This window comes from Sorex araneus, chromosome 1, assembly GCF_027595985.1.
Source record: "Sorex araneus isolate mSorAra2 chromosome 1, mSorAra2.pri, whole genome shotgun sequence".
Taxonomy (NCBI): Eukaryota; Metazoa; Chordata; class Mammalia; order Eulipotyphla; family Soricidae; genus Sorex; species Sorex araneus.
This window is the reverse complement of record NC_073302.1, coordinates 318,597,653-318,609,059: the sequence shown is the minus strand read 5'-3', so window position 1 is coordinate 318,609,059 and position 11,407 is coordinate 318,597,653. Positions and strand designations below refer to the sequence as shown.

The following is an 11,407-nucleotide window of genomic DNA, read 5'->3' as shown; positions in this document are numbered from 1 at the left end:
AATGGACACCGTGGTGAAATCAGGTTAAAAGGGGCGAGGGACAGGAAAGAAAACGCCAGCGGGTCGCCAGGACCTCTCCTGGCCTCGCGTCCGCCCCTGGCCAAGAAGTCCGCAAGGCACGCGATTCAAACTGGAAGATGCGAAAGGGCCTCCCCAGGGGCCTCCCGCCCCCCCCCCCCCCACGCGCGCCCTCGCCCTCCCGCAGGGTCTGGCTCTGCTTGAACGAGGGAGGCGGTCCTACAAATTCACCCTTCGCTCAGATTCGTTTTGAAACGCCCCACGGGGGGGGGGGGAGGGTGGCGAGAGGGGGTGGGACTTCGGGGTTGGGGGCCACCTAGGAACCTCCAGCGAGCCTCGCTCCCCACACCCGGCTGGCCCGCGCGCGCGCGGCGGGGGCGGGTCCGGGGCGGGGCTTGCGTGGGGGCGGGTCCGGGGCGGGGCGGGCGCCCAGTGCGCACCAGCAGCAACCTGGCTCCCGGGAGGCAGAGGTTGGGGCGCAGCCAGCGGGCAGCGGCCACGGCGGCGCCCTTAAATAGCATCGGGAGCGGGCGCGGGGCAGGCTGTGGGCTGCAGTGACAGCTGGCGGCGGAGCGGCTCGGCCGGCGGAGGAGGTGAGTGCGGCCGCGGGGAGCCGCGTCCGTGTGCCCGGCGGGGGCGCGGGGCTGAGGCTGCCCGGCCGGCCCGAGCCGGGAAAGCGGGGCGGCCGCCGCTTCGCCTCCGTTTCCTTTATTATGAGGGTTTTATTTCTCTCCGTGTCCCTGCCCGCGGCCGCCGCTTCCCGGGCGCCGGGAGCCGGGGATGCCCGCCCGGGGGCTTGCGGGAGCGGGGCCCGGGGCGGCCGGGGGACGCGCGCGGCCGAGCCCGCTCCGGGTTTCGGCGTGTCCGGGGCCCCGGGAAACCGGACCGAGGAGGTTGCGGGGACGATCGGGGAGCGGGTGGTGTGCCAGGCCGCCCGGCGCGGGGGTCGGCCGGGGCCGGGCATCGCTCGGGCCGCCGCGACCGGGCTCCCGAGGCGCGCTCGGACCGTGCGTGGACGCGTCGGAGCGGGACTGTCGCGCGGCCGCCGCGTGACGGCCGCTCGGAACCGGAGAGTCGAATGCAGCATCCCAAGCCTGTTGCCTTATGTAGAAATTCTCGCGGTGTCTCCCCAGAGGAGGACCCAGAGCAGCTGCCTCTAGCCGGTGATGGAGCCGTTGGATTCAGCAGCGTGTTTTGAAATGAGGGAGTCAAGATAATGGCTTGTCACCTTGCAGCGGGGACGGAGGGATCTCGTTAAAATCGCGATAGACCAGGGCCTCTGCCTTTGAACACGAAGACTTGGAAGTTGTGTGTGTGGGGGGAGGGTGCAGAAGTAGCCCCAGGTGTCCCGACTATCAATATCTTATGCTTTACCTTTTTTTTTTTTTTTGCTTAGCATAAAGTTAACTGATTAAGCCTCACGCGGCTTGTGACACATATTTCACCCACTGTTATGCCCATTATTTGTATAACACGAACAAGAAGTCCAAGTCGAGGTGGCAGGTTAAATTGACTCAGGACTAGGCTTTGAGTTGAGAATCTGGGTTGGGTGAGCCTGAGAAGTGGGACTTTTAAAGAAAACCTTGTTTCGCATCCGTTTGCAGTCATTTTGGGGGTTTGTTTTCTTGTGCTGCTTCCCTGTCTGAACCTGGCGTCTTGCTGCAAAAAGACTGCCTTACGCTATAAAGTCTCTCAAGAGCCAAAATTGGATGACAAGAAAATCTTTAAAAGCAGTTCACCTTATTCTTCTTTTCTCTGGCTTAAGATACGGCGGAATATGTAGACCACTTACTCTGGACCTCTGCATTTTGCATTTACTCTGGAATAGAGAAGATTTTTTATAAAAAAAAAAATCACTTTCCCCAAACAATCATAAGCATTTTGACATATTTCCTTCCTGTCTGTTATATTTTGGCAGTATTTTTTTTATTATTGCAGGCAGCCTGACTAGAAAGAAACCTAAGATTTGAATTTTGAGCGTTGGAGGGTAATATTTGGGACAGGTCCCTATATATATATCATGCAGGTGGAGTTAGTTTTCATAGGATTTCAACTTTGGGGTGAAGTTTGGAGTAAGAAGTGTATTGGCTGCCCTGCCATATCCAGGTCTTGCTGTGTTTTGTTCTAATGAGACTGTCTTGGAAAAGTGTTCCGTGTTGGTAGGAGGGGTTAAGGAAAGATCTCCCTGCCTTCTCTTAACAGCTGGGAATTTCTTCTCTCTCTCTCTCTCTCTCTCTCTCTCTCTCTCTCTCTCTCTCTCTCTCTCTCTCTCTCTCTCTCTCTCTCTCTCTCTCTCTCCCTGGAATAGAGCAAGGTTATAGGAATAGTAGCAATTTTTAGATGGAGAGAGTCACTTTAGGGAATGTCACTTTAGGCCATTTGATGGATTTATTAGGCAAATTTGCCTCTTAAAACCCTAAGGCCCTGATTCTTTAGCATTTGCCATTTCTTGTAGCCAAACTGTTACTCTGTTAGAATCTGTTATGAATGGCTTAACAAACAGTTTTGTTGGTGTGATACAAGGGACCAGATTCTTATGTTCCAAAACCTCTGGTAACTCCTCTAACGCACTGATGCTGGTGCTGGTTTGTGTTCATTCAGCCACATCAAGTGTGGGGCCCTGGTGGGACATGCTGGTGCCCGTCTGTATAGGGTCTAAGACTGATGCTCCCCAGAGGCCAGTCCATGCCTTACTTTCTGACTCCATCAGCTGTGAGGTAGCATAAACGTGCTCATGGTTGTGAATCCAACCTAGTGGTCAGACAACAAAAGGGACATTGGGGTCCCTTCACTTGAACACTCACAGCAGCAGAGAAAGTCACAGAGAGCAGAGCTGATCTGAAGCTGCCCGTGTGTTTGAGTTAAAGGGGTTTCGGAGAACTTCTAAACAAACACAAGCCCTGACCAGAGGTGATGGCCAGATTCATTGGCAGCTCTTCCAGTGTTTGAGGTGCAGCTCTCCGAAAGTGGCTCCAACTTTAGTTCTTGTGCAAGGTTTTCTGATTTGAGTCAACTTGTGTGACATCCTCCAAAACAATTTCTCACACCAGGAAGTCCTGTGGGTTTATTGAACTGATTATGAAGAATTGGGCAGTGGAGTACATTCATACAGCATCGTTTTGGAGCTCCCGGATCCACATGAGAACCTTTGAGATCATAACCAAGAGTGAGAGGCCCTGTGCTCTTAGAGGGTGGGTACTTGTTTCCTGGGTACTTGTCTCCTCTTATCTCCTGCCTTTATGCATGATAACATTTAGAAATGCTCCCTTGCATTAGAGCCAACACAGTGAATTGCGCCCTTGGTGGAATTTGGAGCCGGGCAAGATCACCTGCATTGGTTTCCTGGAAGAGTGGCTGGATCAGAGGGTTGAGCTGTTCCCTGGCCAGAGCTTCTGTCTCCCCCGAGAGCTTCTGCTGCCTCCTTGGAGGCATCCAAGTTCCACAGCATGGGAGGAGAGTGTCTTGTTTTTCAAATCTGAGACCCCAAAACTGGTCATTCTATGTAGGTGCCTGGACTAATTCTCTTCACAAAGTAGTTTCTGGGCTTCGAATTTTTAAGTAAAAAGATGTCCACTACCTCATCAAAACCATTTGCCTCAGATAAATATATATATATATATATATATATATAACTCCATTTATTTATATATATTGGAGCTATATATATTTGTTATATATATAGCTCCAATATATATATTATCTATTATATACCTGGGTTGGCTGGAGCTATAGCACGGCAGGTAGGGCATTGCCTTGCACGCGGCTGACCCAGGTTCAATTCCTCCGCCCCTCTCGGAGAACACGGCAAGCTACTGAGAGTATCCTGCCCGCACGGCAGAGCCTGGCAAGCTACCTGTGGCATATTCGATATGCCAAAAACAGTAACAAGTCTCACAATAAAGACGTTACTGGTGCCCGCTTGAGCAAATCGATGAGCACCGAGATGACAGTGATACAGTGACGGTGATACCTGGGTATATTGTAATAGGAATCTTTGCTTATTGTAGAAAATGTAGGGAAAATTTTGTTTGTTTATTTTTGGGCCACACTGGCAGTGCTCAGGCTTATGTATGGCTCTGCATTCAGAGATAGTATTTTACTCATGATACGGTTAGGGGGACTATATGGGGTACCAGGGATCAATTCTGTGTTGGCCATTTGCAAGGCAAGTGCCTTGTTCCCTCTACCCCCCCATTTTGAAAATATTTTAGAGATTTTCAAGAGATAAAATACTAAAACTATTTTTTGTGAGATTTTCCTTTGGTCATTTATCCCCTAAACAAATTTTAAACATTTATTGAAGATGAAATTTTTATAATTTAATTTTAATGACAAGTTACTTTGTGGTATTATTTTTCCATGTTATATACTCTTCAAAAAATGAATATTGAAGATGAATGCATTAAATAGCTATGCTTTATCCCAAAATATTTATTTACCAAATATCCCTATTCTTAAGGACAACTATTTCAGAATATTTTGCCAAGCTTCATATACATATATATGCATATATATACATACATATATTCTTCAGAAAAAAAAGACAAGTTTCTGCTTTAGAACTGATAAAATTGACATATTTGAAACTCATCTTTTGTTAGTAAGTGGATTCTAGTGGACTATTTGGTTTGTGTCTAGTCCAAAGCTACTGAAACAAAGATTTCACCATCTAGAAAGATAAAACAGGAAGAAGTTAGGGCATTAAATGTGGGAACTTGGAGTGCCTTTTACATCATTTCTGCCTTCAGGGAAGGGCTTCTGATAAATGTATCATTTGTCCATTTGCACTGTGTAGGCTATGAGGAAATTTCCCTTTCAGCTTATTGTGAAGGAAATGTTCATACTCCTGAGGCCAAGTCACGCTGGACCTCCCGCCCTATAAAGCAGAGGCATTTTTATCAGTGCTAGTGACCCTTACTCCTCAATTAGCCACAGTGAATAGAAAGTTGCTACTAGAACTAGTTTCTTTCTCTTCCAATACTCAAGTTTTTTTTTGTTGTTGTTGTTTTTTTTTTTTTTTTTTTTTTGCTTTTTGGGTCATACCTGGAGATGCTTAGGGGTTACTCCTGGCTCTGCACTCAGGATTTACTCCTGGAAGTGCTCGGGGCACCATATGGGATGCTGGGAATCGAACCCTAGTCAACCACGTGCAAGGCAAATGCCCTGCCCCCTATACTATTATTGCTCTAGCCCCTCAATACTCTACTGTTAACTGCAAAACTGGGCAGTCTCAGCTGACTCCGTGGCTGCTCCTGACAGAGGCTGATAGCAGCTAGTGAGGCTGTTCTCAGTGCATCCTCCCAGCAATGTGAGGTTTCGACAGTGATCCCGTCTACAGATGAATGAATGAATGAATGAATGAATGAATGAATGAATGAATGAATGAATGAAAGATCCCAGAGATGAAGCTGTCCAACGCAAAGTGTAACCCTGGTGGCTGGCAGCAGGACTGTGCTCCTAATTACTGGTCCTGCAGCCTTTCTGCAGAGAGTGGGTGCTTGGTCTGAGGGAGCCTGGGCAGTTCCCCACTATCCAGCTGATGGCCAGACTGAGCCCAGAGCTGTTTCTTCTGTGTCGGTGGCCCTTGATTTGGCCCTGCCTCATTGACAGTCAGTCTTGTGCAGACAACACACTGAGACAGACAGCAAATGTCGGTCCAGCCTGGTTCAATGGGTGACAAGATGGCCTGGTACGTGGCTGTGACTTTTCCAGAGCAGTGGTTTCCAATTCTCTTTGCCCACCAAGGACCAGCCCCAGTCCATGGACAGGCAATTGAAAGCTACAATATAAAGACTTAAAAACGTCTAAAGCAGGTAGAAAAGGTTCAGGGGTTAAGGCTCTTGCCTTGCATGTGACTAACGCCAGTTATCTCCCTGGCACCACGGAGGGTCCCAAACCCTGCCAGAAGTGATCCCTGATCACAGAGCCAGGAGCAAGCCCTGGGCACCTCTGGGTGTGACCTAAAACAACAGCAAAGAATCACCAAGCTTAGCATATCTGGAAGTTGGTCTTAGAGTGAAGAGCCATCATCGGACATGCTTCATAGCTCAGGTGTGCAGAAGGTAATCGAGTCCACAGAATGACAAGAGGGACCAGGCTTATTAGCAGAGATGGGGAAGCAGAATTCTCCTGGGCATGTTGGCCTCATCACAGCACATACATTGGCTTGCATTGGGGTCTCCTGGGGGATTTTGACAGAAACATGTCTCCTTGGCCCGTCTCCCTCATTTAGTTCAGACCAGTGATTTTTCAGCTGCTGCTCCACCAGCTGTGCTCAGCCTGCAGCTTGACGCGCCTGTTCTAGGGCATGCTAGAAAGGAAGAAATAGGCAGGAGAACTGTAAATGTTCCGGTGTGAAAAGCACGGAGAGGCTGTCTGGCAGTCTGGTCCCCTCGCTCCAGTAGAAATATAGGCGGAGCCCCCATGGGTGCAATAAGTAAAAGCAGAGCTTTCCTGGGTGCAGAGGGAGAGGGCCGGGGTGCTGGTCTCATGCATGGCCCCTCCCCTCGCCTCCCTCATTGCCTTTGTGACACTTCAGAGCATGCCCCCCCACACACATCCAGGGTCCCCTGAACACTGACACGTCCTCATCCACTTCACTGACGCAGTGACCGCAGTGCCCCAAATGGATGCCCAGGCCAAAGTTATGTAACCTGCGTTCCCTCAGGCCGTGGCACCCTAGAGTTTGTTCCTGAGCCTTCGCCTATTCGAGGAATGACTGGACCTTGATGTGACCCTTGATTTATGCCCAGAAATCTAGTCAGCAGGTTCTGCTTATTCTAATGTACTCTCTGGACAGTATTGCCCAATGCACACCTTTCCTGGTCCGTGTCGTGGCCCTGATCCAGAATCTATCACAACTAAAAAGCACCCTTAAAAAAACAAAAAGCAAACCCATGAACAAGAAAATCCTCACAGAGCCAGAGAGATAACATAGCAGGGAAGATGCCTCGCTAGGCAGCTGACCTCGGTTCAAGACCCAGCTCTGAGTAGGGTCTCCTGAACACCCAGGAGTGATCCCTGAGCACAGAGCCAGGAGTCAATCCTGAGCACGAATGGGCATGTCCCCCAGACAACAGAAATCACAGAGGGAGAGAATAATGAGTTTCCCTCAAGCAGAGCTCTGATCAAAGGCCCCCTCCGCCCAGAAGCCTTCCCCGCTTCCTTCTCCCTTCTGAAAGGCCTGGGGATTGCTTGGCCTGGCTGGCAGGATGGGTCTCTCCACCCCAGCTCTGTCCTGATGCCAGCCAGGCCTTTCCCAAACCATCCTCCTCCTGGGCTTTCTGAAAAGTGAAAGAGGGGGCACCCAGAGTCGAACCCAGTTCTGGGCACCCCAGATCCTGTACATGGCCTTCCTGTGGGGCCCAACCAACTTGGGAGTCAGTGGAGGGCTGCCTCACCATCAGGCGCTCCCTCTTTCCTTCCAGCTCAGCCCCTCGGAGCGCTCCTGTGCTGTGACTCCGCCCCCCCCCCACCCCAGACCCCAGGACTCACAGCTCTCTGTTAGCGCCCACACCCTCCTGAGTGCCTCACGGGGGTCCACATACTCCCCCGCCTTTCAACAATAGCTTCTCCCCCAAGCACCCACTTCCCAAGGCTGCCGCTGAAGGGTTAACGCCCAGCCTTCCCAGGCTCTCCTGCCCCCGGGTCTGGTGCAGTGGCCGGCTGCTGCTCTCATTGGTCTGTGCAGACTCTGCTGCGCTTCCAAACCCCGCGGTCCCCCAGCATCTCTGCCTGCGTCCTCCCCCTGGCTTCCTTTGGGGTGGCCTTCTCTTGCTTCCCTAGGGAGGCACCCCTCCCCGCCCTATCCCCCCCCACCCCGCAGCCGCAGTCCAAGCACGGAACCTTTTATGAGACCTAGTCGTCTTCGTCGTCGTCGTCACTGATGTGCTGTCAGAGGGCCTGGCCTGCTCGGGAGCAGCTCGCGTTATGTAACAGCGGTGGCGGCGGGAGCCTGGGCACACAGATGGCTCCCGGGAGGGGGCTGCAGCGGGCAGGCACTGCAGCGACTCCCTCGGGGGGCCTCCGGAGGGCTGGGGGCAGCAGGGGGGTGTGGACCTACTCCGGACTGTGGGAGGGGACGTTCCAGCCAACCTTACATAACTGGCCTGTCGCCGCTGTCCCCTAACTCGGTGCTCCTTAACAGTGGCACCTAGCTTCTGGGCCCGGATGAGGGGACCAATCAGTGTTTGTTCCTGCACTCCAACAATCACCCACATTGTGCCCCAGGCGGGCCTCAGGTGTCCCAGCACAGCCAGCTGGCAGCGACCTGGCCTGTCTGCCAGTCCAACCCAGCCCCTTGCTGCAGAAAGAGCCAGACACCCCGGAAGAGGCTAGACCTGGGGAGATCACTGAGACCAGTCCGGGCAGGTGAGGTTCACCCCCACCCCTGTCTCCACGGCCTTGATGCCCCTTCCTCTGGCAACCTGCCACACCTTGGCCCAGCGCCTGCCACTCTCCCCTCCACCGTGGCCAATGCTGAATAGCTTTGTTGCCCACCTAGATCTGGTCAGTTTGCAGCACCAGGTGGCCCTGTCCTCTGCCTTCGAGTACGGTCAGCTCCTGGGGGTGCTCCAGCTCAGACTCTCATTGCAGAGTCAGGATCCTGAGTAGCTTTTGCCTGATCAGAAAAACTGTAGCAACTTCCCAGGGGAGCTGGGGCTGAATTCCAAAATGGGGGGTGATTGGTAAAAATAGTATCTACCTGGTATCTATCTGTACCTGGTCCTCTCTCTCTCTCTCTCTCTCTCTCTCTCTGTAAATATATTAAAATTTAAAAGATATCTATCTATCTGTGTGTATATATATACATATACATATATATATATATATATATATATATTCTGATCAATTCCCTGACCCTGAAAGAGCCTCCAATGCGGCACTGTTAGGAAGGACGAGTAAAGAGAGCCTTCTGAAATCTCAGGGCTAGGACTAATAGAGACGTCACTGAGACTGGTCAAAAAAATCGATGATTGGGGGCTGGAGTGATAGCACAGCAGGTAGGGTATTTGCCTTGCACACGGCTGACCCGGGTTCGATTCCCAGCATCCTATATGGTCCCCTGAGCACTGCCAGGGGTAATTCTTGAGTGCAAAGCCAGGAGTAACCCCTGTGTATCTCTGGGTGTGACCCAAAAAGCTAAAAAAAAAAAAAAAAAAAAGAAAATCGACGATCAACGGGATGATGATGATGATGATATATTCTATTTATGTTTTATAATGACCAGAAAAATATTCAGTGTCTGTGGCATAAGCATTTAAGTAACAGTATCTACACATTAGAATTGCATGCATGTATTATTTTGATGCATTTGCATCATTTTTAAGGTACCAGACACTTAAGGTACCAGGAAATCAGCTCATCTGCCAGCAGTGTGGTGAGAACTGTGAATACCATTCTGGGGTCTCCCTACAGTGCTAGGGAGACAGATCAAACTCTGGGCCTCCACAAGCCCGGTTTATACTCTTCCCCCCTTGAGGTATCTCCCTAGCCTGTGTGCCTTTGGTGGGCAGGGCAGGGGGCCAGAAATCTTACATGGCTATGCTCAGGGATCACTCCTGGTGGTACTTCGGGGACCCTATTGGGTGCCAGGAATCGAACCTGGGCCAGCCCAAACAAGGCAAGTGTCTTGCCACTGTGCTCTCTGTAAGCAGCCCAAAGGAGAGGTTGAGACCTCTGGCAAGTGCACCTGCTCTGAGTAGGTAATGGCCAGAGTGGACGTGCGCTTTTCTTCTTGGCTTGTTTCAAACACTGGGTCATTATTCTATAATCCTGGGCAAATTGTGGGATTTGGTTTGTCTTTAGCTCCACCCCTCGTCCTCCCTCCCCCACCCCCTCCCCAGGAGGCCATCACCTGAACCTGTGCTGTAATTCTAGGCTCACATCCCGTGGTGGTTGCCACCCGCCTCCCTGCTACAATGTACTAAGTCCTGGCTAACCTTTCCTCTACTCCCAGTACCTCTGAGGGCTTCCACATAGCCAACAAAGTTTAAAGTGAGGACAGAGTCCTTCCCAGGGACTCGTCAGCTGGGGCTCCCCTGTGTCCCCGAGTCCTGGGCTGGAGCCGGTTCAGCACTGAAGAGCAGGGTCCCCCACAGACCTTTGCCCTGGGTCTTGGTACTTGCCTGTCCACCGGGTCCGGCTCTCCTTAGCCCTTTCTCCGGCTGATGGCCCCTCTGATCCGCCGTCTATTTTAAGAGGTGTAAGTAACCCTACCCCACCGTGCGTCCCGTTAGTCTCTTTATCCAGGTCACCGACATCTGATCGTGGTGACCTCTGGAACCTGGAGGCAGGGGCCTCTCGGGGACAAGGACTGGGGCTCATTCCCCAGGGTCTCCGCCCCGCCGAGGCCCCCAATCCCGGGGCTCCCGCCAGCTGCTCCTTTGCCCCATGAACTGGAATGTTCTCCTGGGAGCGAGCGTGCGTGCGTGGCCACTGCTTTATGACACTTGTCCCTTTATGACACTCCTGCTCCAGTCCCACCCCCTGCTCCTCCGGCCTGGTTGGTTCTTGGGGTGCTCCCCCCACCCCGCTTGCCTGTGTTTGCCCCCACTCCCAGGACAGTGCTCTCCCTCTGTCCTCTCCTCTCCAGCCCAGACCCTGGGTGAACTGCCTCCGCACGCCTGTCTGTCGGACTTGGTCGCCACTGCAGGTGTGTTTGCCTTCAGAGCTGTCCTAACCTTGGGAGCAGAAAGAAACTTCCCGGCGCGCCGTAGTCTCCTGGCAAAGGTCTCTGCTGGCAAGGGACCGTGGGGGAGCGCTGTTCTCCCCCACGAGCTTCAGTGGTGGCTTGTTTGCAGGGGCGTGGGGTGGTGGGGGGAGGAGTGGGAAACCTTTCCCAAAGGGACCCGCTCCGTGAAAGTTGCCCACCTGGCTGAGCCAGGCCGGAAGCCGAACAGAGAGCTGGAGCTCGGCTCTGTTTGGACCGGCTGGGGCCTTACCTATACCCCGTCTCTCTGCTGGGGTGCATGGCCGGGAGCAGGTGAGAAATTTAGAAGAGCTGGACCAGCCCCATTTCTCTTCCTGATCCTAATAAATGTCTGACAATGCAGCTGAGTGCGAGAGTAGTGAAAGCACGGCCATTCTTTCTGGCCGTCCCACGGCACAGGGATTTGGGGGTGTCCGTGGAAAGCTGGAGTGCCAAGGCAGGGTGGTATCACTGTATCACTGCCATACCGTTGCTCATCGGTTTGCTTGAGCGGGCACCAGTAGCGTCTCCATTGTGAGACTTGTTGTTACTGTTTTTGGCATATCGAATACGCCACAGATAGCTTGCCAGGCTCTTCCATGCGGGCGAGATACTCTCGGTAGCTTGCCAGGCTCTCTGAGAGGGGCGGAGGAATCGAACCCAGGTCAGTTCAATTCCTACTCACTGTGCTATCGCTCC

General features: G+C 52.4%; 1 protein-coding gene across 2 annotated transcripts in view; it reads left to right on the top strand.

Moving 5' to 3' along the window:
* The first annotated feature begins 443 nt into the window (after positions 1-443).
* Positions 444-11,407, top strand: part of ACSL1 (acyl-CoA synthetase long chain family member 1) — a 73,810-nt gene continuing 62,846 nt past the window's right edge. For both annotated transcript variants that reach the window (XM_012933160.2, XM_004610359.2), the window contains exon 1: positions 444-611. The gene's annotated coding sequence lies outside the window, so the exon portion shown is untranslated. The remainder of the gene's footprint in view (positions 612-11,407) is intronic.